The sequence below is a fragment of the Somniosus microcephalus genome, chromosome 6, assembly GCF_052327205.1.
Source record: "Somniosus microcephalus isolate GS21.2 chromosome 6, FLI_Smic_1.0, whole genome shotgun sequence".
Taxonomy (NCBI): domain Eukaryota; kingdom Metazoa; phylum Chordata; class Chondrichthyes; order Squaliformes; family Somniosidae; genus Somniosus; species Somniosus microcephalus.
The window spans coordinates 245,871,280-245,878,410 of NC_140992.1; positions in this window are offsets into that span (position 1 = coordinate 245,871,280).

Consider the following 7,131-nt stretch of genomic DNA (forward strand, 5'->3'; position numbering starts at 1 on the left):
TGGCTTCTGCTTGCTCCCGGCGAAGAGACTTGAGGAGTTCTGCGCCTTCCCGGATGCTTCTCCTCCACTTTGTGCATTCTGGGCCAGGGATTCCCAGATGTCAGTGGGGATGTTACACTTTTTCAAGGAGACTTTGAGGGTGCCCTTGAAGCGTTTCCTCTGCCCACCTGGGGCTCTCTTGCCGTGTCGGAGCTCCGAGTAGAGCGCTTGTTTTGGGAGTTTCGTATCGGACATGCGGACGATGTGACCCGTCCATCGGAGCTGATCGAGCGTAGTCAAAGCTTCGATGCTGGGGATGTTGGCCTGAGCAAGAACACTGACATTGGTGCGCCTATCTTGCCAGTGGATTTGCAGGATCTTGCGGAGGCAGCATTGGTGGTGCCTCTCCAGTGCTTTGAGGTGCCTGCTGTACATGGTCCATGTCTCTGAGGCATACAGCAGGGCGGGTATCACTGCTGCTCTGTAGACCACGAGCTTGGTGCCGGGTTTGAGGTCCTGGTCTTCAAACACTCTCTTCCTCAGGCGACCGAAGGCTGCACTGGCACACTGAAGGCAGTGTTGGACTTCGTCATCGACATCTGCCCTTGTTGACAGTAGGCTCCCGAGGTATGGAAAGTGGTCCACGTTGTCCAAGGCCTTGTCATGGATTTTGATAATCAGGGGTCAGTACTGTGTGGCGGGGGCAGGTTGGTAGAGGACCTTTGTCTTACGGATGTTTAGTGTAAGGCCTATGCTTTCGTACGCTTCAGTGAAGGTGTTGATGGTTTTGAGTTCGACCTCCGAGTGAGCGCAGACGCAAGCGTCGTCTGCATACTGTAATTCGACGACAGAGGATGGGACGACCTTGGATCTGGACTGGAGGTGACGGAGGTTGAACAGTTTCCCGTTTGTTCTGTAAATTAGCTCCACTCCAGCGGGGAGCTTACTGAGGGTGAGATGGAGCATTGCAGCAAGGAAGATCGAGAAGAGCGTTGGTTAAGTAGTATGTTAGAGTAAGACATTTTAGATATTTATCAATAAAAAAGAGAAAACCTACATTCTATCTTACATGCACAGAAATGATTATCCAATAATGCTATGGTAGATTACAACAGTGTAAGGATGCTGGGGTAAAGGAAGTGTAATTGGATATCACTGGAATAGCACACTGCCCCTTCAGTCAGGTTCATAGCCAGTTCAGATTCATTAGATAGAAGCCTCCTGTTTTTGTTGGCTGTAATCATATTACAGGTGTTTGACCAGTGTGATTTCAGTTTTTAGTGGATACAGACCCAGAACACAAAACTATCCCAGTTCAGCACAAATTGGCAGTCTCATTCAGACAGCATGTAGGGATGGCTGGTGTGAGAAATGGAAAAAGCCACAGCAATAGGAATGCTGTTCTGAGATTAAAGCACATTGTTGTGGCAGAATAAAGAGACCTTGGAGGAAAAATTTGGTTGGTTAGCACCTCTGTGGAGCGCTAACGTGGCGCTAGGAACTGCCCAAACGTGGCGATTTTAGCGCCGCTCGCAAAATTGACCAGTCGTTTTGCAGCGGCACTAAACACTACCGCCACGATCTCCTGCGCCCGCAGATCGTGACGTCAGTTGAGCGTGCACCGCCCAGGTAGCGCCCAGGACCGGATATTGAGTCGCACCCCTTGCCTTAGCGCCTGCCGCTAGGAACGACAGGTAGAGGGGAACATTTTCAAGTCGGGAAGGGGCTGGGGAGCGCCATTTAAAGGAGGGCGCTTCCTGCCTGTTCTTGTCAGCAAAATGTTTGGTACACGCAGGTTGAGAGGGAGAGAGACGTCTGGAGAGATTTAACGCTGTCCTGAGGAGTTTTGGCCTTCAGCACCACTTTTGAGGTTCCTACGCTGTCCTGAGGAGTTTTGGCCCTCAGCACCACTTTTGAGGTTCCTAAGTGCCGAGCTCTTTCCCTGGGCCTATCAGTTAGTGCTTCCAACACAATTGCTTTTGAGGTCTCTCCAGGCTGAGATTCAAGGCTGCAATGAGCAGGGTGTGGCTGGCCAGCAAATGGCCCCTCCCCTTTAAGAACTGGATGGCGCCAGTGTATCTGACTTCCATGGTAACTGACATCGCCTGAGCTTCGGTAGCGTTCTGTGGTAGCGCCTCGCTCCTCGATGTTAGTGCCTTAAGAGAGGTGTGTAGCACCTGATTTAGCGCTCAAATCACCTCCAGGGGCGATAGAGGTGAATTTTGCAGTCGGAGGCGATAATTAGCTCCGGGAGCTAAACTTTGCGCCCGGCCAATATTAGCGCCCCAAAATGGGCGATCCCCAATTTTTCCCCCCTTTTCTCTGCATCTGGCTATGTTGTACCTGACCTGGGAATGCTGGGCACTGACACTAAATGACAGATGTGGACAAGATATTCCATTCCCCACTTTAATTAATGCAATAATTCACCAAAATACTTTTTAAAAAATTGCTGAGATATCCCTATATATAACCAGATCCCTGAGAATTCTGCAAAGTGACCAGATCAATAAACTACAAAAGCAAAATACTACGGATTCTGGAAATATGAAATAAAAACAGAAATGCTGGAAATACTCAGCAGGTCAGGCAGCATCTGTGGAGAGAGAAACAGAGTTAACGGTTCAGGTCGATGACCTTTTGTCAGAACTGGAAAAAGTTAGAGATGTAACAAGTTTTAAGCAAGTGCAGAGGCAGGGAAAGGGGGGAGGGGAGGAAAGAACAAAGGGGAAGGTCTGTGATAGGGTGGAAGATCAACAAACTATCCTGTTTCAGTCCATGTTGTTACGTCCGTGTAATAATAAGAAAAGGACTGCAGAGAACAGTACAACAGGTGTTTACTCAACGTGGTTCAAACTGCAACTGAAACAACAGATTACTACTCAGCGTTATATACAGGTGTGGTCACTGCCGGTACGACAGTATACAGGAGCTGTAGAAAGTAGTTCCCCCCTTAAAGGTACATACATTACAATTCCTCCCCTTTTAGATTAACAGTACCATAACACTCATTTAACAATTAAATATCAAACTAATTACAATTAACACTTTTAACATGCAACATTAGCTGAAAATAGTCTATTTATAAATTCAGCCTTTGGGGAGGCTTCCTGATCCTTTCTGGATAGCGCCTGTAGTGTATGTAACTGTTCTACCTTTAAGAGAACTATTGTATGTAACCGTCCACCTTTAAGAGAACTATATTAGGTGTTGCACTACTTTATCTCGGCTGCTGTATACTGTAATACCGGTGGTGACCACACCGGTATATAAGTGCTGTGTAAGGATTTATTGGGCAGATTCGCCCTGACCTTCGAATAGTAAAGTCCTGTTAAAGTTACTCTTGTAGTCTGTGTATTAATTCGCCATAATACCTACAGACTTTACAGCGCCTTTCCCGAGTGTCTTGCTCTTGGTGCGGAGGCGATTCTGGCCCCCTGTCGTGGTTGGTTCATCAGCTTCCGATGCTACTGTTTCTGGGGTAGATGCTACCTGTACGTCGGGTTCATCACCAGGTACGTATGGGCGAGGCATGGGGTTGACTTGTTCCTGTGACTCTAGGATCTGGTCAGCATGGCGTCTCACGATGCTCTCCCCAACGTCCACTGTGTACATTAGTGGGCCCTGCCGTGTGCATATCGTTCCTGGCTGCCATTTTTCTGTTCGGTAGTCGCGGGCCAAGACTGGTTGCCCTACATTGAAGCTCCTTGTTGGCTTCTCATGGATGTGCTGGAATTGCTTACTCTCAACATCTCTTTCTACGTTTGGTCTGAGCAAATCCAGGCGAGATCTTAACCTTCGGTTAAACAACATCATGGCTGGGGCCTGGTTGGTGACTGCATGTGTCGCATTCCGGTAGGCGAACAGGAAATTGTCCACCTTGTGCTGCAGCGGAATGTTGTCATTGTACATAGCCTTTATTGCCTTCTTAAAGGTTTGTACAAACCTCTCAGCCAATCCTTTTGTGGCTGGATGATACGGGGCGGATGTGTAATGCCTTACCCCATTCTTCTTCAAGAACCTCCGGAACTCTTCGGACATAAACTGTGGTCCGTTGTCGGAGCAAATCTGTTCTGGCAAGCCATTCCTGGCAAAAATGGTCCGTAGGACTGCAATAGTTTTCTCCGTGGTGGTGGAGGACATTTTGATGACCTCAGGCCATTTCGAGTGCGCATCCACGGCTATTAAAAACATTGAGTTCATCAATGCACCAGCAAAATCAATATGCACCTGTTGCCATGGAGATGAGGGCCACTCCCATGGGTGTAGAGGAGCCTGTGGTGGTGCATTTTGGACTTTCTGGCATCCTGATCAGCTCTTGGTCAGGTCCTCGATTTGTTTATCAATTCCCGGCCACCACACATAAGCCCTGGCTAGGCTTTTCATTTTTACCCCTCCCAGATGACCCTCATGAAGCTCATTGAGCACTCTCTCCCTTAACTTGGGTGGAATTACCACTCGGGATCCACACATCAAGGTCCCCCGGCACACTGACAGCTGTTCTCTCCTTGTCGCGAATGCTGGCAACAGTGAGTCGCCATATGCTGGCCATCCCTTCACCGTCAAATCATATACCCGAGACAGTGTCGGGTCATTTCGGGTTTCCTTTTCGATACAAGCGTTAGTTACCGGTAGGTATTCAACTATAGTCGAATGGAATATTTCAACAGGATCCACTGCTAGTGCTTCCTCCGCAGTAGGCAGTGGCAGGCGTGATAGCCCATCAGCATTTCCATGCTGTTTCGTGCCCTTATATTCAATCTCATAGTGGTGCGCCCCTAGAAAAAGTGACCATCTTTGTAGTCGTTGCGCAGTCATCACCGGAACACCCTTCTTCGGATTAAAAATGGAGACAAGAGGCTGGTGATCAGTCAGCAAGGTGAATTTCTGCCCGTGCAGATAGTGATTGAACTTTTTCACTCCCCACACTAGGCTGAGTGCCTCCCTGTCAATCTGGGCGTAGTTACGCTCGGCTGAGGTTAGTAATTGTGACGCAAAGGCTATTGGCCTCTCTGAGCCGTCCGAGAATTTGTGCGACAGCACCGCTCCAATGCCGTAGGGTGACGCATTACAAGCCAACCGAATTGGTAACGCTGGGTTGTAATGGGCCAATACCTCTTTCGATGTGATTAGTGTTTTGCTCTTCTGGAAAGCTCGTCTACATTCGTCATTCCACTTCCATGGCACCCCAGTTTGCAGTAGGGTGTTCAGTGGGTGTAGTATTGTAGACAAATTTGGCAAGAACTTATGGTAGTAGTTTACCAGCCCGAGGAACGACCTCAGTTGTGACACATTTTCCGGTGCTGGAGCCTTGACTACTGCCTCAATCTTCTCTGGGGACTTATGTAACCCCTCTTTATCGATAACGTGGCCACAATACGAGATCTGTTTTCTAAAAAACTCGCATTTGGGGCGGTTAGCTCGGAGCCCATATTCCTGCAATCTAGTGAGCACCTGCTCCAGGTTGGCAAGGTGATCACTGTCATTTTCGCCCGTGACCAGGATGTCGTCCAAATAACACTGGGTCCCTGGGATCCCTTGCAGGACTTGTTCCATTGCCCTCTGCCAAATAGCCGGAGCTGATGCTACCCCGAATACCAGCCGGTTGTATTGGTAGAGACCTTTATGGGTGTTGATTGTGAGGTATTTTTTTGATGCTTCTTCTACCTCCATTTGCAGATACGCCTGGGCCAGGTCAATCTTAGTGAAGCGTTTCCCTCCAGATAGCGAGGTGAAAATATCTTCAATCCGCGGATGTGGATATTGTACGGTGTGAAGGACCGGGTTCACTGTTACCTTAAAATCCCCACAGATGCGAACCTTCCTTGGTTCCCCAGGCGTGCTGCTCAACGACTTTTTCATCACAGGGACGATGGGTGTAGCCCACTCGCTTCAGTCTACCTTGGACAGTACACCTGAACGTTCCAGACTCTCCAGCTCTGCTTCGACGGCTGGGCGGATTGCATAAGGTACCGGTCTGGCCTTAAAAAATTTTGGGCTTGCGTTTTCTTCAATTTTAATCATCGCTGTCATGCCTTTTAGTGTTCCGAGTCCTTGCTGGAACACTTCTTTCGCGTCAGTTAGGATCTTTGACAGTCACCCAGGTGTGACGTCATCATCCTTTTTGTCAGCCACAATCAGTGCCTGTATGGAATACCAATCCATTTGTATTTTCCAGATCAATTGTAGAAGTGCCTTACTTCTTAGCTCTGGGTAATGACTCAATACACTCTTGGATTCGCCAGATGGACAGGCCTTTTATTTCACTTGCAAGGGGAATCAGCACCTCTACTCAAGGGGTGAGGCTACTATTCCAATGATACAGCGTAAGCGTTCCATATTTATACAGTGTAACAAACAAGTTTAATTGACATTCCTTTGTTCCTCTATCAGGATACATTTTAGATTAATCATCAGGTATTAATTACATATTGACAGGAGGATCCTGGACACATAAGTCAACCGTTAATCTATAACAGGGCATGAATCGTGTAACCGGAGGTCCTCTTTAATCTTAATCATGTATTGGGAGGCTAGGTTTGCTTAGGTCGCAAGTTGTCAGGTCACTGGGTACATCAAAGGAACCCATTGTTTCATTTCTACATTCTCATTAGGTGGGCAGACATCTGTTCTTGGCTGTAATCTAAGTACGTGCAATAGCTCTAGTTACACATCGACTCTTGACCGGTGTCAAGTCTGAAAACTTTTACCCAGCAAGCACCTGAAATTAACCCCTTATAATATGTAGATTTCCTCATTCCCCCCTTTTGTCCTTTCTAAGGACAATCTATTTCGCTAAGCTTAAGAAATTCTACATCAAAGGTCTCATCCTTAATATCCTCATATTCAGACATCATTGGTACTGGAGGAGTTGACGTTAATAAGGAAAGGACTTTTGTACACAATAATTTTAAACAACCAATCAATAAACTAATTAAAATTATTATCATCACAATTGCGATTAAGGCTTCCAAAATTTGCTTTCCTAGTGATACTCCCCATCCTGAAATCCAATCCCACATGGACCACGGTTCAGGTTGACGTCGTTTCTCTACAGCCTCCTTTATGTGGTTTACCAGGTTGGTGATATTTTCTGAGCTATCTGGGATATAGCTGCAACATTCGGTTCCTATGATTGCACATGTGCCCCCT